This window comes from Macaca nemestrina, chromosome 4 (genome assembly GCF_043159975.1).
Source record: "Macaca nemestrina isolate mMacNem1 chromosome 4, mMacNem.hap1, whole genome shotgun sequence".
In the NCBI taxonomy this organism is placed as follows: domain Eukaryota; kingdom Metazoa; phylum Chordata; class Mammalia; order Primates; family Cercopithecidae; genus Macaca; species Macaca nemestrina.
This window is the reverse complement of record NC_092128.1, coordinates 137,301,037-137,325,735: the sequence shown is the minus strand read 5'-3', so window position 1 is coordinate 137,325,735 and position 24,699 is coordinate 137,301,037.

The following is a 24,699-nucleotide window of genomic DNA, read 5'->3' as shown; positions in this document are numbered from 1 at the left end:
CTCTTTGCTAGCCTTATTTCTGTGGAATCTGAGAACAGATATTTTGGATCCCTTTGAAGACTATAGGGCCAAAGGAAATATCCTGCGATAACAAAGAGAAAGAAGCTTTCTGAGAAACTTCTTTCTGTTCTCTGAAATCATGTCACAGAGTTACAGCTTTCCCCTCAAGAAGCCTTTCGCTAAGACAGTTCTTGTGGAATTGGCAAAGTGATATTTGTAAGCCCATAGAGGGCTATGGTGAAAAAGGAAATATCCTCAGATGATATCTGGAAAGAAGCTTTCTGAGAAACTCCTTAGTGTTCTGTTAATTCATCTCACAGAGTTACATCTGTATTTCGTGGATCTCTTTGCTAGCCTTATTTCTGTGTAATCTGAGAACAGATATTTCGGATCCCTTTGAAGACTATAGGGCCAAAGGAAATATCCTCCGATAACAAAGAGAAAGAAGGTTTCTGAGAAACTTCTTTGTGTTCTGTGAAATCATCTCACAGAGTAACAGCTTTCCCCTCAAGAACCCGTTAACTGAGACAGTTCTTCTGTAATTGGCAAAGAGATATTTGGAAGCCCATAGAGGGCTATGGTGACAAAGGAAATATTCTCAGATGAAATCTGGAAAGAAGCTTTCTGAGAAACTGCTTAGTGTTCTTTGAATTCATCTCACAGAGTTACATCTGTATTTCGTGGATCTCTTTGCTAGCCTTATTTCTGTGGTATCTGAGAACAGATATTTTGGATCCCTTTGAAGACTATAGGGCCAAAGGAAATATCCTGCGATAACAAAGAGAAAGAAGCTTTCTGAGAAACTTCTTTCTGTTCTCTGAAATCATGTCACAGAGTTACAGCTTTCCCCTCAAGAAGCCTTTCGCTAAGACAGTTCTTGTGGAATTGGCAAAGTGATATTTGTAAGCCCATAGAGGGCTAATGTGAAAAAGGAAATATCCTCAGATGATATCTGGAAAGAATCTTTCTGAGAAACTGCTTAGTGTTCTGTTAATTCATCTCACAGAGTTACATCTGTATTTCGTGGATCTCTTTGCTAGCCTTATTTCTGTGTAATCTGAGAACAGATATTTCGGATCCCTTTGAAGACTATAGGGCCAAAGGAAATATCCTCCGATAACAAAGAGAAAGAAGGTTTCTGAGAAACTTCTTTGTGTTCTGTGAAATCATCTCACAGAGTTACAGCTTTCCCCTCAAGAACCCGTTAACTGAGACAGTTCTTGTGTAATTGGCAAAGAGATATTTGGAAGCCCATAGAGGGCTATGGTGAAAAAGGAAATATCCTCAGATGAAATCTGGAAAGAAGCTTTCTGAGAAACTGCTTAGTGTTCTGTGAATTCATCTCACAGAGTTACATCTGTATTTCGTGGATCTCTTTGCTAGCCTTATTTCTGTGGAATCTGAGAACAGATATTTCGGATCCCTTTGAAGACTATAGGGCCAAAGGAAATATCCTGCGATAACAAAGAGAAAGAAGCTTTCTGAGAAACTTCTTTGTGTTCTGTGAAATCATCTCACAGAATTACAGCTTTCCCCTCAAGAAGCCTTTCGCTAAGACAGTTCTTGTGGAATTGGCAAAGTGATATTTGGAAGCCCATAGAGGGCTATGGTGAAAAAGGAAATATCCTCAGATGAAATCTGGAAAGAAGCTTTCTGAGAAACTGCTTAGTATTCTGTTAATTCATCTCACAGAGTTACATCTGTATTTCGTGGATCTCTTTGCTAGCCTTATTTCTGTGGAATCTGAGAACAGATATTTCGGATCCCTTTGAAGACTATAGGGCCAAAGGAAATATCCTCCGATAACAAAGAGAAAGAAGCTTTCTGAGAAACTTCTTTGTGTTCTGTGAAATCATCTCACAGAGTTACAGCTTTCCCCTCAAGAAGCCTTTCGCTAAGAAAGTTCTTGTGGAATTGGCAAAGTGATATTTGGAAGCCCATAGAGGGCTATGGTGAAAAGGGAAATATCCTCAGATGAAATCTGGAAAGAAGCTTTCTGAGAAACTGCTTAGTGTTCTGTGAATTCATCTCACAGAGTTACATCTGTATTTCGTGGATCTCTTTGCTAGCCTTATTTCTATGGAATCTGAGAACAGATATTTCGGATCCCTTTGAAGACTATAGGGCCAAAGGAAATATCCTGCGATAACAAAGAGAAAGAAGCTTTCTGAGAAACTTCTTTGTGTTCTGTGAAATCATCTCACAGAATTACAGCTTTCCCCTCAAGAAGCCTTTCGCTAAGACAGTTCTTGTGGAATTGGCAAAGTGATATTTGGAAGCCCATAGAGGGCTATGGTGAAAAAGGAAATATCCTCAGATGAAATCTGGAAAGAAGCTTTCTGAGAAACTGCTTAGTATTCTGTGAATTCATCTCACAGAGTTACATCTGTATTTCGTGGATCTCTTTGCTAGCCTTATTTCTGTGGAATCTGAGAACAGATATTTCGGATCCCTTTGAAGACTATAGGGCCAAAGGAAATATCCTCCGATAACAAAGAGAAAGAAGCTTTCTGAGAAACTTCTTTGTGTTCTGTGAAATCATCTCACAGAGTTACAGCTTTCCCCTCAAGAACCCTTTAACTGAGACAGTTCTTGTGTATTTGGCAAAGAGATATTTGGAAGCCCATAGAGGGCTATGGTGAAAAAGGAAATATCCTCAGATGAAATCTGGAAAGAAGCTTTCTGAGAAACTGCTTAGTGTTCTGTGAATTCATCTCACAGAGTTACATATGTATTTCGTGGATCTCTTTGCTAGCCTTATTTCTGTGGAATCTGAGAAAAGATATTTCGGATCCCTATGAAGACTATAGGGCCAAAGGAAATATCCTCCGATAACAAAGAGAAAGAAGCTTTCTGAGAAACTTCTTTGTGTTCTGTGAAATCATCTCACAGAGTTACAGCTTTCCCCTCAAGAACCCGTTAACTGAGACAGTTCTTGTGTAATTGGCAAAGAGATATTTGGAAGCCCATAGAGGGCTATGGTGACAAAGGAAATATCCTCAGATGAAATCTGGAAAGAAGCTTTCTGAGAAACTGCTTAGTGTTCTGTGAATTCATCTCACAGAGTTACATCTGTATTTCGTGCATCTCTTTGCTAGCCTTATTTCTGTGGAATCTGAGAACAGATATTTCGGATCCCTTTGAAGACTATAGGGCCAAAGGAAATATCCTGCGATAACAAAGAGAAAGAAGCTTTCTGAGAAACTTCTTTGTGTTCTGTGAAATCATCTCACAGAGTTACAGCTTTCCCCTCAAGAAGCCTTTCGCTAAGACAGTTCTTGTGGAATTGGCAAAGTGATATTTGGAAGCCCATAGAGGGCTATGGTTAAAAAGGAAATATCCTCAGATGAAATCTGGAAAGAAGCTTTCTGAGAAACTGCTTAGTATTCTGTTAATTCATCTCACAGAGTTACATCTGTATTTCGTGGATCTCTTTGCTAGCCTTATTTCTGTTGAATCTGAGAACAGATATTTCGGATCCCTTTGAAGACTATAGGGCCAAAGGAAATATCCTCCGATAACAAAGAGAAAGAAGCTTTCTGAGAAACTTCTTTGTGTTCTGTGAAATCATCTCACAGAGTTACAGCTTTCCCCTCAAGAACCCTTTAACTGAGACAGTTCTTGTGTATTTGGCAAAGAGATATTTGGAAGCCCATAGAGGGCTAAGGGGAAAAAGGAAATATCCTCAGATGAAATCTGGAAAGAAGCTTTCTGAGAAACTGCTTAGTGTTCTGTGAATTCATCTCACAGAGTTACATCTGTATTTCGTGGATCTCTTTGCTAGCCTTATTTCTGTGGAATCTGAGAAAAGATATTTCGGATCCCTATGAAGACTATAGGGCCAAAGGAAATATCCTCCGATAACAAAGAGAAAGAAGCTTTCTGAGAAACTTCTTTGTGTTCTGTGAAATCATCTCACAGAGTTACAGCTTTCCCCTCAAGAAGCCTTTCGCTAAGACAGTTCTTGTGGAATTGGCAAAGTGATATTTGGAAGCCCATAGAGGGCTATGGTGAAAAAGGAAATATCCTCAGATGAAATCTGGAAAGAAGCTTTCTGAGAAACTGCTTAGTGTTCTGTGAATTCATCTCACAGAGTTACATATGTATTTCGTGGATCTCTTTGCTAGCCTTATTTCTGTGGAATCTGAGAAAAGATATTTCGGATCCCTATGAAGACTATAGGGCCAAAGGAAATATCCTCCGATAACAAAGAGAAAGAAGCTTTCTGAGAAACTTCTTTGTGTTCTGTGAAATCATCTCACAGAGTTACAGCTTTCCCCTCCAGAAGCCTTTCGCTAGGACAGTTCTTGTGTAATTGGCAAAGAGATATTTGGAAGCCCATAGAGGGCTATGGTGACAAAGGAAATATCCTCAGATGAAATCTGGAAAGAAGCTTTCTGAGAAACTGCTTAGTGTTCTGTGAATTCATCTCACAGAGTTACATCTGTATTTCGTGGATCTCTTTGCTAGCCTTATTTCTATGGAATCTGAGAACAGATATTTCGGATCCCTTTGAAGACTATAGGGCCAAAGGAAATATCCTGCGATAACAAAGAGAAAGAAGCTTTCTGAGAAACTTCTTTGTGTTCTGTGAAATCATCTCACAGAATTACAGCTTTCCCCTCAAGAAGCCTTTCGCTAAGACAGTTCTTGTGGAATTGGCAAAGTGATATTTGGAAGCCCATAGAGGGCTATGGTGAAAAAGGAAATATCCTCAGATGAAATCTGGAAAGAAGCTTTCTGAGAAACTGCTTAGTATTCTGTGAATTCATCTCACAGAGTTACATCTGTATTTCGTGGATCTCTTTGCTAGCCTTATTTCTGTGGAATCTGAGAACAGATATTTCGGATCCCTTTGAAGACTATAGGGCCAAAGGAAATATCCTCCGATAACAAAGAGAAAGAAGCTTTCTGAGAAACTTCTTTGTGTTCTGTGAAATCATCTCACAGAGTTACACCTTTCCCCTCAAGAACCCTTTAACTGAGACAGTTCTTGTGTATTTGGCAAAGAGATATTTGGAAGCCCATAGAGGGCTATGGTGAAAAAGGAAATATCCTCAGATGAAATCTGGAAAGAAGCTTTCTGAGAAACTGCTTAGTGTTCTGTGAATTCATCTCACAGAATTACATCTGTATTTCGTGGATCTCTTTGCTAGACTTATTTCTGTGGAATCTGAGAACAGATATTTCGGATCCCTTTGAAGACTATAGGGCCAAAGGAAATATCCTGCGATAACAAAGAGAAAGAAGCTTTCTGAGAAACTTCTTTGTGTTCTGTGAAATCATCTCACAGAATTACAGCTTTCCCCTCAAGAAGCCTTTCGCTAAGACAGTTCTTGTGGAATTGGCAAAGTGATATTTGGAAGCCCATAGAGGGCTATGGTGAAAAAGGAAATATCCTCAGATGAAATCTGGAAAGAAGCTTTCTGAGAAACTGCTTAGTATTCTGTTAATTCATCTCACAGAGTTACATCTGTATTTCGTGGATCTCTTTGCTAGCCTTATTTCTGTGGAATCTGAGAACAGATATTTCGGATCCCTTTGAAGACTATAGGGCCAAAGGAAATATCCTCCGATAACAAAGAGTAAGAAGCTTTCTGAGAAACTTCTTTGTGTTCTGTGAAATCATCTCACAGAGTTCCAGCTTTCCCCTCAAGATCCCTTTAACTGAGACAGTTCTTGTGTATTTGACAAAGAGATATTTGGAAGCCCATAGAGGGCTATGGTGAAAAAGGAAATATCCTCAGATGAAATCTGGAAAGAAGCTTTCTGAGAAACTGCTTAGTGTTCTGTGAATTCATCTCACAGAGTTACATATGTATTTCGTGGATCTCTTTGCTAGCCTTATTTCTGTGGAATCTGAGAACAGATATTTCGGATCCCTTTGAAGACTATAGGGCCAAAGGAAATATCCTGCGATAACAAAGAGAAAGAAGCTTTCTGAGAAACTTCTTTGTGTTCTGTGAAATCATCTCACAGAATTACAGCTTTCCCCTCAAGAAGCCTTTCGCTAAGACAGTTCTTGTGGAATTGGCAAAGTGATATTTGGAAGCCCATAGAGGGCTATGGTGAAAAAGGAAATATCCTCAGATGAAATCTGGAAAGAAGCTTTCTGAGAAACTGCTTAGTGTTCTGTGAATTCATCTCACAGAATTACATCTGTATTTCGTGGATCTCTTTGCTAGCCTTATTTCTGTGGAATCTGAGAACAGATATTTCGGATCCCTTTGAAGACTATAGGGCCAAAGGAAATATCCTCCGATAACAAAGAGAAAGAAGCTTTCTGAGAAACTTCTTTGTGTTCTGTGAAATCATCTCACAGAGTTACAGCTTTCCCCTCAAGAACCCTTTAACTGAGACAGTTCTTGTGTATTTGGCAAAGAGATATTTGGAAGCCCATAGAGGGCTAAGGGGAAAAAGGAAATATCCTCAGATGAAATCTGGAAAGAAGCTTTCTGAGAAACTGCTTAGTGTTCTGTGAATTCATCTCACAGAGTTACATCTGTATTTCGTGGATCTCTTTGCTAGCCTTATTTCTGTGGAATCTGAGAAAAGATATTTCGGATCCCTATGAAGACTATAGGGCCAAAGGAAATATCCTCCGATAACAAAGAGAAAGAAGCTTTCTGAGAAACTTCTTTGTGTTCTGTGAAATCATCTCACAGAGTTACAGCTTTCCCCTCAAGAAGCCTTTCGCTAAGACAGTTCTTGTGGAATTGGCAAAGTGATATTTGGAAGCCCATAGAGGGCTATGGTGAAAAAGGAAATATCCTCAGATGAAATCTGGAAAGAAGCTTTCTGAGAAACTGCTTAGTGTTCTGTGAATTCATCTCACAGAGTTACATCTGTATTTCGTGGATCTCTTTGCTAGCCTTATTTCTGTGGAATCTGAGAACAGATATTTTGGATCCCTTTGAAGACTATAGGGCCAAAGGAAATATCCTGCGATAACAAAGAGAAAGAAGCTTTCTGAGAAACTTCTTTCTGTTCTCTGAAATCATGTCACAGAGTTACAGCTTTCCTCTCAAGAAGCCTTTCGCTAAGACAGTTCTTGTGGAATTGGCAAAGTGATATTTGGAAGCCCATAGAGGGCTATGGTGAAAAAGGAAATATCCTCAGATGATATCTGGAAAGAAGCTTTCTGAGAAACTGCTTAGTGTTCTGTTAATTCATCTCACAGAGTTACATCTGTATTTCGTGGATCTCTTTGCTAGCCTTATTTCTGTGTAATCTGAGAACAGATATTTCGGATCCCTTTGAAGACTATGGGGCGAAAGGAAATATCCTCCGATAACAAAGAGAAAGAAGCTTTCTGAGAAACTTCTTTGTGTTCTGTGAAATCATCTCACAGAGTTACAGCTTTCCCCTCAAGAACCCGTTAACTGAGACAGTTCTTCTGTAATTGGCAAAGAGATATTTGGAAGCCCATAGAGGGCTATGGTGAAAAAGGAAATATCCTCAGATGAAATCTGGAAAGAAGCTTTCTGAGAAACTGCTTAGTGTTCTGTGAATTCATCTCACAGAGTTACATATGTATTTCGTGGATCTCTTTGCTAGCCTTATTTCTGTGGAATCTGAGAAAAGATATTTCGGATCCCTATGAAGACTCTAGGGCCAAAGGAAATATCCTCCGATAACAAAGAGAAAGAAGCTTTCTGAGAAACTTCTTTGTGTTCTGTGAAATCATCTCACAGAGTTACAGCTTTCCCCTCCAGAAGCCTTTCGCTAGGACAGTTCTTGTGTAATTGGCAAAGAGATATTTGGAAGCCCATAGAGGGCTATGGTGAAAAAGGAAATATCCTCAGATGAAATCTGGAAAGAAGCTTTCTGAGAAACTGCTTAGTGTTCTGTGAATTCATCTCACAGAATTACATCTGTATTTCGTGGATCTCTTTGCTAGACTTATTTCTGTGGAATCTGAGAACAGATATTTCGGATCCCTTTGAAGACTATAGGGCCAAAGGAAATATCCTGCGATAACAAAGAGAAAGAAGCTTTCTGAGAAACTTCTTTGTGTTCTGTGAAATCATCTCACAGAATTACAGCTTTCCCCTCAAGAAGCCTTTCGCTAAGACAGTTCTTGTGGAATTGGCAAAGTGATATTTGGAAGCCCATAGAGGGCTATGGTGAAAAAGGAAATATCCTCAGATGAAATCTGGAAAGAAGCTTTCTGAGAAACTGCTTAGTATTCTGTTAATTCATCTCACAGAGTTACATCTGTATTTCGTGGATCTCTTTGCTAGCCTTATTTCTGTGGAATCTGAGAACAGATATTTCGGATCCCTTTGAAGACTATAGGGCCAAAGGAAATATCCTCCGATAACAAAGAGTAAGAAGCTTTCTGAGAAACTTCTTTGTGTTCTGTGAAATCATCTCACAGAGTTCCAGCTTTCCCCTCAAGATCCCTTTAACTGAGACAGTTCTTGTGTATTTGACAAAGAGATATTTGGAAGCCCATAGAGGGCTATGGTGAAAAAGGAAATATCCTCAGATGAAATCTGGAAAGAAGCTTTCTGAGAAACTGCTTAGTGTTCTGTGAATTCATCTCACAGAGTTACATATGTATTTCGTGGATCTCTTTGCTAGCCTTATTTCTGTGGAATCTGAGAACAGATATTTCGGATCCCTTTGAAGACTATAGGGCCAAAGGAAATATCCTGCGATAACAAAGAGAAAGAAGCTTTCTGAGAAACTTCTTTGTGTTCTGTGAAATCATCTCACAGAATTACAGCTTTCCCCTCAAGAAGCCTTTCGCTAAGACAGTTCTTGTGGAATTGGCAAAGTGATATTTGGAAGCCCATAGAGGGCTATGGTGAAAAAGGAAATATCCTCAGATGAAATCTGGAAAGAAGCTTTCTGAGAAACTGCTTAGTGTTCTGTGAATTCATCTCACAGAATTACATCTGTATTTCGTGGATCTCTTTGCTAGACTTATTTCTGTGGAATCTGAGAACAGATATTTCGGATCCCTTTGAAGACTATAGGGCCAAAGGAAATATCCTGCGATAACAAAGAGAAAGAAGCTTTCTGAGAAACTTCTTTGTGTTCTGTGAAATCATCTCACAGAATTACAGCTTTCCCCTCAAGAAGCCTTTCGCTAAGACAGTTCTTGTGGAATTGGCAAAGTGATATTTGGAAGCCCATAGAGGGCTATGGTGAAAAAGGAAATATCCTCAGATGAAATCTGGAAAGAAGCTCTCTGAGAAACTGCTTAGTGTTCTGTGAATTCATCTCACAGAGTTACATCTGTATTTCGTGGATCTCTTTGCTAGCCTTATTTCTGTGGAATCTGAGAACAGATATTTCGGATCCCTATGAAGACTATAGGGCCAAAGGAAATATCCTCCGATAACAAAGAGAAAGAAGCTTTCTGAGAAACTTCTTTGTGTTCTGTGAAATCATCTCACAGAGTTACAGCTTTCCCCTCAAGAACCCGTTAACTGAGACAGTTCTTGTGTAATTGGCAAAGAGATATTTGGAAGCCCATAGAGGGCTATGGTGACAAAGGAAATATCCTCAGATGAAATCTGGAAAGAAGCTTTCTGAGAAACTGCTTAGTGTTCTTTGAATTCATCTCACAGAGTTACATCTGTATTTCGTGGATCTCTTTGCTAGCCTTATTTCTGTGGAATCTGAGAACAGATACTTTGGATCCCTTTGAAGACTATAGGGCCAAAGGAAATATCCTCCGATAACAAAGAGAAAGAAGCTTTCTGAGAAACTTCTTTCTGTTCTCTGAAATCATGTCACAGAGTTACAGCTTTCCCCTCAAGAAGCCTTTCGCTAAGACAGTTCTTGTGGAATTGGCAAAGTGATATTTGTAAGCCCATAGAGGGCTATGGTGAAAAAGGAAATATCCTCAGATGATATCTGGAAAGAAGCTTTCTGAGAAACTTCTTAGTGTTCTGTTAATTCATCTCACAGAGTTACATCTGTATTTCGTGGATCTCTTTACTAGCCTTATTTCTGTGTAATCTGAGAACAGATATTTCGGATCCCTTTGAAGACTATAGGGCCAAAGGAAATATCCTCCGATAACAAAGAGAAAGAAGCTTTCAGAGAAACTTCTTTGTGTTCTGTGAAATCATCTCACAGAGTTACAGCTTTCCCCTCAAGAACCCTTTAACTGAGACAGTTCTTGTGTAATTGGCAAAGAGATATTTGGAAGCCCATAGAGGGCTATGGTGAAAAAGGAAATATCCTCAGATGAAATCTGGAAAGAAGCTTTCTGAGAAACTGCTTAGTGTTCTGTGAATTCATCTCACAGAGTTACATCTGTATTTCGTGGATCTCTTTGCTAGCCTTATTTCTGTGGAATCTGAGAACAGATATTTCGGATCCCTTTGAAGACTATAGGGCCAAAGGAAATATCCTGCGATAACAAAGAGAAAGAAGCTTTCTGAGAAACTTCTTTGTGTTCTGTGAAATCATCTCACAGAGTTACAGCTTTCCCCTCAAGAAGCCTTTCGCTAAGACAGTTCTTGTGGAATTGGCAAAGTGATATTTGGAAGCCCATAGAGGGCTATGGTGAAAAAGGAAATATCCTCAGATGAAATCTGGAAAGAAGCTTTCTGAGAAACTGCTTAGTATTCTGTTAATTCATCTCACAGAGTTACATCTGTATTTCGTGGATCTCTTTGCTAGCCTTATTTCTGTGGAATCTGAGAACAGATATTTCGGATCCCTTTGAAGACTATAGGGCCAAAGGAAATATCCTCCGATAACAAAGAGAAAGAAGCTTTCTGAGAAACTTCTTTGTGTTCTGTGAAACCATCTCACAGAGTTACAGCTTTCCCCTCAAGAACCCTTTAACTGAGACAGTTCTTGTGTATTTGGCAAAGAGATATTTGGAAGCCCATAGAGGGCTAAGGGGAAAAAGGAAATATCCTCAGATGAAATCTGGAAAGAAGCTTTCTGAGAAACTGCTTAGTGTTCTGTGAATTCATCTCACAGAGTTACATATGTATTTCGTGGATCTCTTTGCTAGCCTTATTTCTGTGGAATCTGAGAAAAGATATTTCGGATCCCTATGAAGACTATAGGGCCAAAGGAAATATCCTCCGATAACAAAGAGAGAGAAGCTTTCTGAGAAACTTCTTTGTGTTCTGTGAAATCATCTCACAGAGTTACAGCTTTCCCCTCAAGAAGCCTTTCGCTAAGACAGTTCTTGTGGAATTGGCAAAGTGATATTTGGAAGCCCATAGAGGGCTATGGTGAAAAAGGAAATATCCTCAGATGAAATCTGGAAAGAAGCTTTCTGAGAAACTGCTTAGTGTTCTGTGAATTCATCTCACAGAGTTACATCTGTATTTCGTGGATCTCTTTGCTAGCCTTATTTCTGTGGAATCTGAGAGCAGATATTTTGGATCCCTTTGAAGACTATAGGGCCAAAGGAAATATCCTGCGATAACAAAGAGAAAGAAGCTTTCTGAGAAACTTCTTTCTGTTCTCTGAAATCATGTCACAGAGTTACAGCTTTCCTCTCAAGAAGCCTTTCGCTAAGACTGTTCTTGTGGAATTGGCAAAGTGATATTTGTAAGCCCATAGAGGGCTATGGTGAAAAAGGAAATATCCTCAGATGATATCTGGAAAGAAGCTTTCAGAGAAACTGCTTAGTGTTCTGTTAATTCATCTCACAGAGTTACATCTGTATTTCGTGGATCTCTTTGCTAGCCTTATTTCTGTGTAATCTGAGAACAGATATTTCGGATCCCTTTGAAGACTATAGGGCCAAAGGAAATATCCTCCGATAACAAAGAGAAAGAAGGTTTCTGAGAAACTTCTTTGTGTTCTGTGAAATCATCTCACAGAGTTACAGCTTTCCCCTCAAGAACCCGTTAATTGAGACAGTTCTTGTGTAATTGGCAAAGAGATATTTGGAAGCCCATAGAGGGCTATGGTGAAAAAGGAAATATCCTCAGATGAAATCTGGAAAGAAGCTTTCTGAGAAACTGCTTAGTGTTCTGTGAATTCATCTCACAGAGTTACATATGTATTTCGTGGATCTCTTTGCTAGCCTTATTTTTGTGGAATCTGAGAAAAGATATTTCGGATCCCTATGAAGACTATAGAGCCAAAGGAAATATCCTCCGATAACAAAGAGAAAGAAGCTTTCTGAGAAACTTCTTTGTGTTCTGTGAAATCATCTCACAGAGTTACAGCTTTCCCCTCCAGAAGCCTTTCGCTAGGACAGTTCTTGTGTAATTGGCAAAGAGATATTTGGAAGCCCATAGAGGGCTATGGTGACAAAGGAAATATCCTCAGATGAAATCTGGAAAGAAGCTTTCTGAGAAACTGCTTAGTGTTCTGTGAATTCATCTCACAGAGTTACATCTGTATTTCGTGGATCTCTTTGCTAGACTTATTTCTGTGGAATCTGAGAACAGATATTTCGGATCCCTTTGAAGACTATAGGGCCAAAGGAAATATCCTGCGATAACAAAGAGAAAGAAGCTTTCTGAGAAACTTCTTTGTGTTCTGTGAAATCATCTCACAGAATTACAGCTTTCCCCTCAAGAAGCCTTTCGCTAAGACAGTTCTTGTGGAATTGGCAAAGTGATATTTGGAAGCCCATAGAGGGCTATGGTGAAAAAGGAAATATCCTCAGATGAAATCTGGAAAGAAGCTTTCTGAGAAACTGCTTAGTATTCTGTGAATTCATCTCACAGAGTTACATCTGTATTTCGTGGATCTCTTTGCTAGCCTTATTTCTGTGTAATCTGAGAACAGATATTTCGGATCCCTTTGAAGACTATAGGGCTAAAGGAAATATCCTCCGATAACAAAGAGAAAGAAGCTTTCTGAGAAACTTCTTTGTGTTCTGTGAAATCATCTCACAGAGTTACAGCTTTCCCCTCAAGAACCCTTTAACTGAGACAGTTCTTGTGTATTTGGCAAAGAGATATTTGGAAGCCCATAGAGGGCTATGGTGAAAAAGGAAATATCCTCAGATGAAATCTGGAAAGAAGCTTTCTGAGAAACTGCTTAGTGTTCTGTTAATTCATCTCACAGAGTTACATATGTATTTCGTGGATCTCTTTGCTAGCCTTATTTCTGTGGAATCTGAGAAAAGATATTTTGGATCCCTATGAAAACTATAGGGCCAAAGGAAATATCCTCCGATAACAAAGAGAAAGAAGCTTTCTGAGAAACTTCTTTGTGTTCTGTGAAATCATCTCACAGAGTTACAGCTTTCCCCTCAAGAACCCGTTAACTGAGACAGTTCTTGTGTAATTGGCAAAGAGATATTTGGAAGCCCATAGAGGGCTATGGTGAAAAAGGAAATATCCTCAGATGAAATCTGGAAAGAAGCTTTCTGAGAAACTGCTTAGTGTTCTGTGAATTCATCTCACAGAGTTACATCTGTATTTCGTGGATCTCTTTGCTAGCCTTATTTCTGTGGAATCTGAGAACAGATATTTCGGATCCCTTTGAAGACTATAGGGCCAAAGGAAATATCCTGCGATAACAAAGAGAAAGAAGCTTTCTGAGAAACTTCTTTGTGTTCTGTGAAATCATCTCACAGAGTTACAGCTTTACCCTCAAGAAGCCTTTCGCTAAGACAGTTCTTGTGGAATTGGCAAAGTGATATTTGGAAGCCCATAGAGGGCTATGGTGAAAAAGGAAATATCCTCAGATGAAATCTGGAAAGAAGCTTTCTGAGAAACTGCTTAGTATTCTGTTAATTCATCTCACAGAGTTACATCTGTATTTCGTGGATCTCTTTGCTAGCCTTATTTCTGTGGAAACTGAGAACAGATATTTCGGATCCCTTTGAAGACTATAGGGCCAAAGGAAATATCCTCCGATAACAAAGAGAAAGAAGCTTTCTGAGAAACTTCTTTGTGTTCTGTGAAATCATCTCACAGAGTTACAGCTTTCCCCTCAAGAACCCTTTAACTGAGACAGTTCTTGTGTATTTGGCAAAGAGATATTTGGAAGCCCATAGAGGGCTAAGGGGAAAAAGGAAATATCCTCAGATGAAATCTGGAAAGAAGCTTTCTGAGAAACTGCTTAGTGTTCTGTGAATTCATCTCACAGAGTTACATATGTATTTCGTGGATCTCTTTGCTAGCCTTATTTCTGTGGAATCTGAGAAAAGATATTTCGGATCCCTATGAAGACTATAGAGCCAAAGGAAATATCCTCCGATAACAAAGAGAAAGAAGCTTTCTGAGAAACTTCCTTGTGTTCTGTGAAATCATCTCACAGAGTTACAGCTTTCCCCTCCAGAAGCCTTTCGCTAGGACAGTTCTTGTGTAATTGGCAAAGAGATATTTGGAAGCCCATAGAGGGCTATGGTGACAAAGGAAATATCCTCAGATGAAATCTGGAAAGAAGCTTTCTGAGAAACTGCTTAGTGTTCTGTGAATTCATCTCACAGAGTTACATCTGTATTTCGTGGATCTCTTTGCTAGACTTATTTCTGTGGAATCTGAGAACAGATGTTTCGGATCCCTTTGAAGACTATAGGGCTAAAGGAAATATCCTGCGATAACAAAGAGAAAGAAGCTTTCTGAGAAACTTCTTTGTGTTCTGTGAAATCATCTCACAGAATTACAGCTTTCCCCTCAAGAAGCCTTTCGCTAAGACAGTTCTTGTGGAATTGGCAAAGTGATATTTGGAAGCCCATAGAGGGCTATGGTGAAAAAGGAAATATCCTCAGATGAAATCTGGAAAGAAGCTCTCTGAGAAACTGCTTAGTGTTCTGTGAATTCATCTCACAGAGTTACATCTGTATTTCGTGGATCTCTTTGCTAGCCTTATTTCTGTGGAATCTGAGAACAGATATTTCGGATCCCTATGAAGACTATAGGGCCAAAGGAAATATCCTCCGATAACAAAGAGAAAGAAGCTTTCTGAGAAACTTCTTTGTGTTCTGTGAAATCATCTCACAGAGTTACAGCTTTCCCCTCAAGAACCCGTTAACTGAGACAGTTCTTGTGTAATTGGCAAAGAGATATTTGGAAGCCCATAGAGGGCTATGGTGACAAAGGAAATATCCTCAGATGAAATCTGGAAAGAAGCTTTCTGAGAAACTGCTTAGTGTTCTTTGAATTCATCTCACAGAGTTACATCTGTATTTCGTGGATCTCTTTGCTAGCCTTATTTCTGTGGAATCTGAGAACAGATACTTTGGATCCCTTTGAAGACTATAGGGCCAAAGGAAATATCCTCCGATAACAAAGAGAAAGAAGCTTTCTGAGAAACTTCTTTCTGTTCTCTGAAATCATGTCACAGAGTTACAGCTTTCCCCTCAAGAAGCCTTTCGCTAAGACAGTTCTTGTGGAATTGGCAAAGTGATATTTGTAAGCCCATAGAGGGCTATGGTGAAAAAGGAAATATCCTCAGATGATATCTGGAAAGAAGCTTTCTGAGAAACTTCTTAGTGTTCTGTTAATTCATCTCACAGAGTTACATCTGTATTTCGTGGATCTCTTTACTAGCCTTATTTCTGTGTAATCTGAGAACAGATATTTCGGATCCCTTTGAAGACTATAGGGCCAAAGGAAATATCCTCCGATAACAAAGAGAAAGAAGCTTTCTGAGAAACTTCTTTGTGTTCTGTGAAATCATCTCACAGAGTTACAGCTTTCCCCTCAAGAACCCTTTAACTGAGACAGTTCTTGTGTAATTGGCAAAGAGATATTTGGAAGCCCATAGAGGGCTATGGTGAAAAAGGAAATATCCTCAGATGAAATCTGGAAAGAAGTTTTCTGAGAAACTGCTTAGTGTTCTGTGAATTCATCTCACAGAGTTACATCTGTATTTCGTGGATCTCTTTGCTAGCCTTATTTCTGTGGAATCTGAGAACAGATATTTCGGATCCCTTTGAAGACTATAGGGCCAAAGGAAATATCCTGCGATAACAAAGAGAAAGAAGCTTTCTGAGAAACTTCTTTGTGTTCTGTGAAATCATCTCACAGAGTTACAGCTTTCCCCTCAAGAAGGCTTTCGCTAAGACAGTTCTTGTGGAATTGGCAAAGTGATATTTGGACGCCCATAGAGGGCTATGGTGAAAAAGGAAATATCCTCAGATGAAATCTGGAAAGAAGCTTTCTGAGAAACTGCTTAGTATTCTGTTAATTCATCTCACAGAGTTACATCTGTATTTCGTGGATCTCTTTGCTAGCCTTATTTCTGTGGAATCTGAGAACAGATATTTCGGATCCCTTTGAAGACTATAGGGCCAAAGGAAATATCCTCCGATAACAAAGAGAAAGAAGCTTTCTGAGAAACTTCTTTGTGTTCTGTGAAACCATCTCACAGAGTTACAGCTTTCCCCTCAAGAACCCTTTAACTGAGACAGTTCTTGTGTATTTGGCAAAGAGATATTTGGAAGCCCATAGAGGGCTAAGGGGAAAAAGGAAATATCCTCAGATGAAATCTGGAAAGAAGCTTTCTGAGAAACTGCTTAGTGTTCTGTGAATTCATCTCACAGAGTTACATATGTATTTCGTGGATCTCTTTGCTAGCCTTATTTCTGTGGAATCTGAGAAAAGATATTTCGGATCCCTATGAAGAGTATAGGGCCAAAGGAAATATCCTCCGATAACAAAGAGAAAGAAGCTTTCTGAGAAACTTCTTTGTGTTCTGTGAAATCATCTCACAGAGTTACAGCTTTCCCCTCAAGAAGCCTTTCGCTAAGACAGTTCTTGTGGAATTGGCAAAGTGATATTTGGAAGCCCATAGAGGGCTATGGTGAAAAAGGAAATATCCTCAGATGAAATCTGGAAAGAAGCTTTCTGAGAAACTGCTTAGTGTTCTGTGAATTCATCTCACAGAGTTACATCTGTATTTCGTGGATCTCTTTGCTAGCCTTATTTCTGTGGAATCTGAGAGCAGATATTTTGGATCCCTTTGAAGACTATAGGGCCAAAGGAAATATCCTGCGATAACAAAGAGAAAGAAGCTTTCTGAGAAACTTCTTTCTGTTCTCTGAAATCATGTCACAGAGTTACAGCTTTCCTCTCAAGAAGCCTTTCGCTAAGACAGTTCTTGTGGAATTGGCAAAGTGATATTTGTAAGCCCATAGAGGGCTATGGTGAAAAAGGAAATATCCTCAGATGATATCTGGAAAGAAGCTTTCTGAGAAACTGCTTAGTGTTCTGTTAATTCATCTCACAGAGTTACATCTGTATTTCGTGGATCTCTTTGCTAGCCTTATTTCTGTGTAATCTGAGAACAGATATTTCGGATCCCTTTGAAGACTATAGGGCCAAAGGAAATATCCTCCGATAACAAAGAGAAAGAAGCTTTCTGAGAAACTTCTTTGTGTTCTGTGAAATCATCTCACAGAGTTACAGCTTTCCCCTCAAGAACCCGTTAATTGAGACAGTTCTTGTGTAATTGGCAAAGAGATATTTGGAAGCCCATAGAGGGCTATGGTGAAAAAGGAAATATCCTCAGATGAAATCTGGAAAGAAGCTTTCTGAGAAACTGCTTAGTGTTCTGTGAATTCATCTCACAGAGTTACATCTGTGTTTCGTGGATCTCTTTGCTAGACTTATTTCTGTGGAATCTGAGAACAGATATTTCGGATCCCTTTGAAGACTATAGGGCCAAAGGAAATATCCTGCGATAACAAAGAGAAAGAAGCTTTCTGAGAAACTTCTTTGTGTTCTGTGAAATCATCTCACAGAATTACAGCTTTCCCCTCAAGAAGCCTTTCGCTAAGACAGTTCTTGTGGAATTGGCAAAGTGATATTTGGAAGCCCATAGAGGGCTATGGTGAAAAAGGAAATATCCTCAGATGAAATCTGGAAAGAAGCTTTCTGAGAAACTGCTTAGTATTCTGTGAATTCATCTCACAGAGTTACATCTGTATTTCGTGGATCTCTTTGCTAGCCTTATTTCTGTGTAATCTGAGAACAGATATTTCGGATCCCTTTGAAGACTATAGGGCTAAAGGAAATATCCTCCGATAACAAAGAGAAAGAAGCTTTCTGAGAAACTTCTTTGTGTTCTGTGAAATCATCTCACAGAGTTACAGCTTTCCCCTCAAGAACCCTTTAACTGAGACAGTTCTTGTGTATTGGGCAAAGAGATATTTGGAAGCCCATAGAGGGCTATGGTGAAAAAGGAAATATCCTCAGATGAAATCTGGAAAGAAGCTTTCTGAGAAACTGCTTAGTGTTCTGTGAATTCATCTCACAGAGTTACATATGTATTTCGTGGATCTCTTTGCTAGCCTTATTTCTGTGGAATCTGAGAAAAGATATTTCGGATCCCTATGAAAACTATAGGGCCAAAGGAAATATCCTCCGATAACAAAGAGAAAGAAGCTTTCTGAGAAACTTCTTTGTGTTCTGTGAAATCATCTCACAGAGTTACAGCTTTCCCCTCAAGAACCCGTTAACTGAGACAGTTCTTCTGTAATTGGCAAAGAGATATTTGGAAGCCCATAGAGGGCTATGGTGAAAAAGGAAATATCCTCAGATGAAATCTGGAAAGAAGCTTTCTGAGAAACTGCTTAGTGTTCTGTGAATTCATCTCACAGAGTTACATCTGTATTTCGTGGATCTCTTTGCTAGCCTTATTTCTGTGGAATCTGAGAACAGATATTTCGGATCCCTTTGAAGACTATAGGGCCAAAGGAAATATCCTGCGATAACAAAGAGAAAGAAGCTTTCTGAGAAACTTCTTTGTGTTCTGTGAAATCATCTCACAGAGTTACAGCTTTCCCCTCAAGAAGCCTTTCGCTAAGACAGTTCTTGTGGAATTGGCAAAGTGATATTTGGAAGCCCATAGAGGGCTATGGTGAAAAAGGAAATATCCTCAGATGAAATCTGGAAAGAAGTTTCTGAGAAACTGCTTAGTATTCTGTTAATTCATCTCACAGAGTTACATCTGTATTTCGTGGATCTCTTTGCTAGCCTTATTTCTGTGGAATCTGAGAACAGATATTTCGGATCCCTTTGAAGACTATAGGGCCAAAGGAAATATCCTCCGATAACAAAGAGAAAGAAGCTTTCTGAGAAACTTCTTTGTGTTCTGTGAAACCATCTCACAGAGTTACAGCTTTCCCCTCAAGAACCCTTTAACTGAGACAGTTCTTGTGTATTTGGCAAAGAGATATTTGGAAGCCCATAGAGGGCTAAGGGGAAAAAGGAAATATCCTCAGATGAAATCTGGAAAGAAGCTTTCTGAGAAACTGCTTAGTGTTCTGTGAATTCATCTCACAGAGTTACATATGTATTTCGTGGATCTCTTTGCTAGCCTTATTTCTGTGGAATCTGAGAAAAGATATTTCGGATCCCTATGAAGAGTATAGGGCCAAAGGAAATATCCTCCGATAACAAAGAGAAAGAAGCTTTCTGAGAAACTTCTTTGTGTTCTGTGAAATCATCTCACAGAGTTACAGCTTTCCCCTCAAGAAGCCTTTCGCTAAGACAGTTCTTGTGGAATTGGCAAAGTGATATTTGGAAGCCCATAGAGGGCTATGGTGAAAAAGGAAATATCCTCAGATGATATCTGGAAAGAAGCTTTCTGAGAAACTGCTTAGTGTTCTGTTAATTCATCTCACAGAGTTACATCTGTATTTCGTGGATCTCTTTGCTAGCCTTATTTCTGTGTAATCTGAGAACAGATATTTCGGATCCCTTTGAAGACTATAGGGCCAAAGGAAATATCCTCCGATAACAAAGAGAAAGAAGCTTTCTGAGAAACTTCTTTGTGTTCTGTGAAATCATCTCACAGAGTTACAGCTTTCCCCTCAAGAACCCGTTAATTGAGACAGTTCTTGTGTAATTGACAAAGAGATATTTGGAAGCCCATAGATGGCTATGGTGAAAAAGGAAATATCCTCAGATGAAATCTGGAAAGAAGCTTTCTGAGAAACTGCTTAGTGTTCTGTGAATTCATCTCACAGAGTTACATCTGTGTTTCGTGGATCTCTTTGCTAGACTTATTTCTGTGGAATCTGAGAACAGATATTTCGGATCCCTTTGAAGACTATAGGGCCAAAGGAAATATCCTGCGATAACAAAGAGAAAGAAGCTTTCTGAGAAACTTCTTTGTGTTCTGTGAAATCATCTCACAGAATTACAGCTTTCCCCTCAAGAAGCCTTTCGCTAAGACAGTTCTTGTGGAATTGGCAAAGTGATATTTGGAAGCCCATAGAGGGCTATGGTGAAAAAGGAAATATCCTCAGATGAAATCTGGAAAGAAGCTTTCTGAGAAACTGCTTAGTATTCTGTGAATTCATCTCACAGAGTTACATCTGTATTTCGTGGATCTCTTTGCTAGCCTTATTTCTGTGTAATCTGAGAACAGATATTTCGGATCCCTTTGAAGACTATAGGGCTAAAGGAAATATCCTCCGATAACAAAGAGAAAGAAGCTTTCTGAGAAACTTCTTTGTGTTCTGTGAAATCATCTCACAGAGTTACAGCTTTCCCCTCAAGAACCCTTTAACTGAGACAGTTCTTGTGTATTGGGCAAAGAGATATTTGGAAGCCCATAGAGGGCTATGGTGAAAAAGGAAATATCCTCAGATGAAATCTGGAAAGAAGCTTTCTGAGAAACTGCTTAGTGTTCTGTGAATTCATCTCACAGAGTTACATATGTATTTCGTGGATCTCTTTGCTAGCCTTATTTCTGTGGAATCTGAGAAAAGATATTTCGGATCCCTATGAAAACTATAGGGCCAAAGGAAATATCCTCCGATAACAAAGAGAAAGAAGCTTTCTGAGAAACTTCTTTGTGTTCTGTGAAATCATCTCACAGAGTTACAGCTTTCCCCTCAAGAACCCGTTAACTGAGACAGTTCTTCTGTAATTGGCAAAGAGATATTTGGAAGCCCATAGAGGGCTATGGTGAAAAAGGAAATATCCTCAGATGAAATCTGGAAAGAAGCTTTCTGAGAAACTGCTTAGTGTTCTGTGAATTCATCTCACAGAGTTACATCTGTATTTCGTGGATCTCTTTGCTAGCCTTATTTCTGTGGAATCTGAGAACAGATATTTCGGATCCCTTTGAAGACTATAGGGCCAAAGGAAATATCCTGCGATAACAAAGAGAAAGAAGCTTTCTGAGAAACTTCTTTGTGTTCTGTGAAATCATCTCACAGAGTTACAGCTTTCCCCTCAAGAAGCCTTTCGCTAAGACAGTTCTTGTGGAATTGGCAAAGTGATATTTGGAAGCCCATAGAGGGCTATGGTGAAAAAGGAAATATCCTCAGATGAAATCTGGAAAGAAGCTTTCTGAGAAACTGCTTAGTGTTCTGTGAATTCATCTCACAGAGTTACATCTGTATTTCGTGGATCTCTTTGCTAGCCTTATTTCTGTGGAATCTGAGAACAGATATTTCGGATCCCTTTGAAGACTATAGGGCCAAAGGAAATATCCTGCGATAACAAAGAGAAAGAAGCTTTCTGAGAAACTTCTTTGTGTTCTGTGAAATCATCTCACAGAATTACAGCTTTCCCTTCAAGAAGCCTTTCGCTAAGACAGTTCTTGTGGAATTGGCAAAGTGATATTTGGAAGCCCATAGAGGGCTATGGTGAAAAAGGAAATATCCTCAGATGATATCTGGAAAGAAGCTTTCTGAGAAACTGCTTAGTGTTCTGTTAATTCATCTCACAGAGTTACATCTGTATTTCGTGGATCTCTTTGCTAGCCTTATTTCTGTGTAATCTGAGAACAGATATTTCGGATCCCTTTGAAGACTATAGGGCCAAAGGAAATATCCTCCGATAACAAAGAGAAAGAAGCTTTCTGAGAAACTTCTTTGTGTTCTGTGAAATCATCTCACAGAGTTACAGCTCTCCCCTCAAGAACCCGTTAACTGAGACAGTTCTTGTGTAATTGGCAAAGAGATATTTGGAAGCCCATAGAGGGCTATGGTGAAAAAGGAAATATCCTCAGATGAAATCTGGAAAGAAGCTTTCTGAGAAACTGCTTAGTGTTCTGTGAATTCATCTCACAGAGTTACATCTGTATTTCGTGGATCTCTTTGCTAGCCTTATTTCTGTGGAAGCTGAAAACAGATATTTCGGATCCCTTTGAAGACTATAGGGCCAAAGGAAATATCCTGCGATAACAAAGAGAAAGAAGCTTTCGGAGAAACTTCTTTCTGTTCTCTGAAATCATGTCACAGAGTTACAGCTTTCCCCTCAAGAAGCCTTTCGCTAAGACAGTTCTTGTGGAATTGGCAAAGTGATATTTGTAAGCCCATAGAGGGCTATGGTGAAAAAGGAAATATCCTCAGATGATATCTGGAAAGAAGCTTTCTGAGAAACTGCTTAGTGTTCTGTTAATTCATCTCACAGAGTTACATCTGTGTTTCGTGGATCTCTTTGCTAGCCTTATTTCTGTGTAATCTGAGAACAGATATTTCGGATCCCTTTGAAGACTATAGGGCCAAAGGAAATATCCTCCGATAACAAAGAGAAAGAAGCTTTCTGAGAAACTTCTTTGTGTTCTGTGAAATCATCTCACAGAGTTACTGCTTTCCCCTCCAGAAGCCTTTCGTTAGGACAGTTCTTGTGTAATTGGCAAAGAGATATTTGGAAGCCCATAGAGGGCTATGGTGAAAAAGGAAATATCCTCAGATGAAATCTGGAAAGAAGCTTTCTGAGAAACTGCTTAGTGTTCTGTGAATTCATCTCACAGAGTTACATATGTATTTCGTGGATCTCTTTCCTAGCCTTATTTCTGTGGAATCTGAGAAAAGATATTTCGGATCCCTATGAAGACTATAGGGCCAAAGGAAATATCCTGCGATAACAAAGAGAAAGAAGCTTTCTGAGAAACTTCTTTGTGTTCTGTGAAATCATCTCACAGAGTTACAGCTTTCCCCTCAAGAAGCCTTTCGCTAAGACAGTTCTTGTGGAATTGGCAAAGTGATATTTGGAAGCCCATAGAGGGCTATGGTGAAAAAGGAAATATCCTCAGATGAAATCTGGAAAGAAGCTTTCTGAGAAACTACTTAGTGTTCTGTGAATTCATCTCACAGAGTTACATCTGTATTTCGTGGATCTCTTTGCTAGCCTTATTTCTGTGGAATCTGAGAACAGATATTTCGGATCCCTTTGAAGACTATAGGGCCAAAGGAAATATCCTGCGATAACAAAGAGAAAGAAGCTTTCTGAGAAACTTCTTTGTGTTCTGTGAAATCATCTCACAGAATTACAGCTTTCCCCTCAAGAAGCCTTTCGCTAAGACAGTTCTTGTGGAATTGGCAAAGTGATATTTGGAAGCCCATAGAGGGCTATGGTGAAAAAGGAAATATCCTCAGATGAAATCTGGAAAGAAGCTTTCTGAGAAACTGCTTAGTGTTCTGTGAATTCATCTCACAGAGTTACATCTGTATTTCGTGGATCTCTTTGCTAGCCTTATTTCTGTGGAATCTGAGAACAGATATTTCGGATCCCTTTGAAGACTATAGGGCCAAAGGAAATATCCTGCGATAACAAAGAGAAAGAAGCTTTCTGAGAAACTTCTTTCTGTTCTGTGAAATCATCTCACAGAGTTACAGCTTTCCCCTCAAGAAGCCTTTCGCTAAGACAGTTCTTGTGGAATTGGCAAAGTGATATTTGGAAGCCCATAGAGGGCTATGGTGAAAAAGGAAATGTCCTCAGATGAAATCTGGAAAGAAGCTTTCTGAGAAACTGCTTAGTGTTCTGTGAATTCATCTCACAGAGTTACATCTGTATTTCGTGGATCTCTTTGCTAGCCTTATTTCTGTGGAATCTGAGAAAAGATATTTGGGATCCCTATGAAGACTATAGGGCCAAAGGAAATATCCTCCGATAACAAAGAGAAAGAAGCTTTCTGAGAAACTTCTTTGTGTTCTGTGAAATCATCTCACAGAGTTACAGCTTTCTCCTCAAGAACCCGTTAACTGAGAGAGTTCTTGTGTAATTGGCAAAGAGATATTTGGAAGCCCATAGAGGGCTATGGTGACAAAGGAAATATCCTCAGATGAAATCTGGAAAGAAGCTTTCTGAGAAACTGCTTAGTGTTCTGTGAATTCATCTCACAGAGTTACATCTGTATTTCGTGGATCTCTTTGCTAGCCTTATTTCTGTGGAAGCTGAAAACAGATATTTCGGATCCCTTTGAAGACTATAGGGCCAAAGGAAATATCCTGCGATAACAAAGAGAAAGAAGCTTTCGGAGAAACTTCTTTCTGTTCTCTGAAATCATGTCACAGAGTTACAGCTTTCCCCTCAAGAAGTCTTTCGCTAAGACAGTTCTTGTGGAATTGGCAAAGTGATATTTGTAAGCCCATAGAGGGCTATGGTGAAAAAGGAAATATCCTCAGATGATATCTGGAAAGAAGCTTTCTGAGAAACTGCTTAGTGTTCTGTAAATTCATCTCACAGAGTTACATCTGTATTTCGTGGATCTCTTTGCTAGCCTTATTTCTGTGTAATCTGAGAACAGATATTTCGGATCCCTTTGAAGACTATAGGGCCAAAGGAAATATCCTCCGATAACAAAGAGAAAGAAGCTTTCTGAGAAACTTCTTTGTGTTCTGTGAAATCATCTCACAGAGTTACAGCTTTCCCCTCCAGAAACCTTTCGTTAGGACAGTTCTTGTGTATTTGGCAAAGAGATATTTGGAAGCCCATAGAGGGCTATGGTGAAAAAGGAAATATCCTCAGATGAAATATGGAAAGAAGCTTTCTGAGAAACTGCTTAGTGTTCTGTGAATTCATCTCACAGAGTTACATATGTATTTCGTGGATCTCT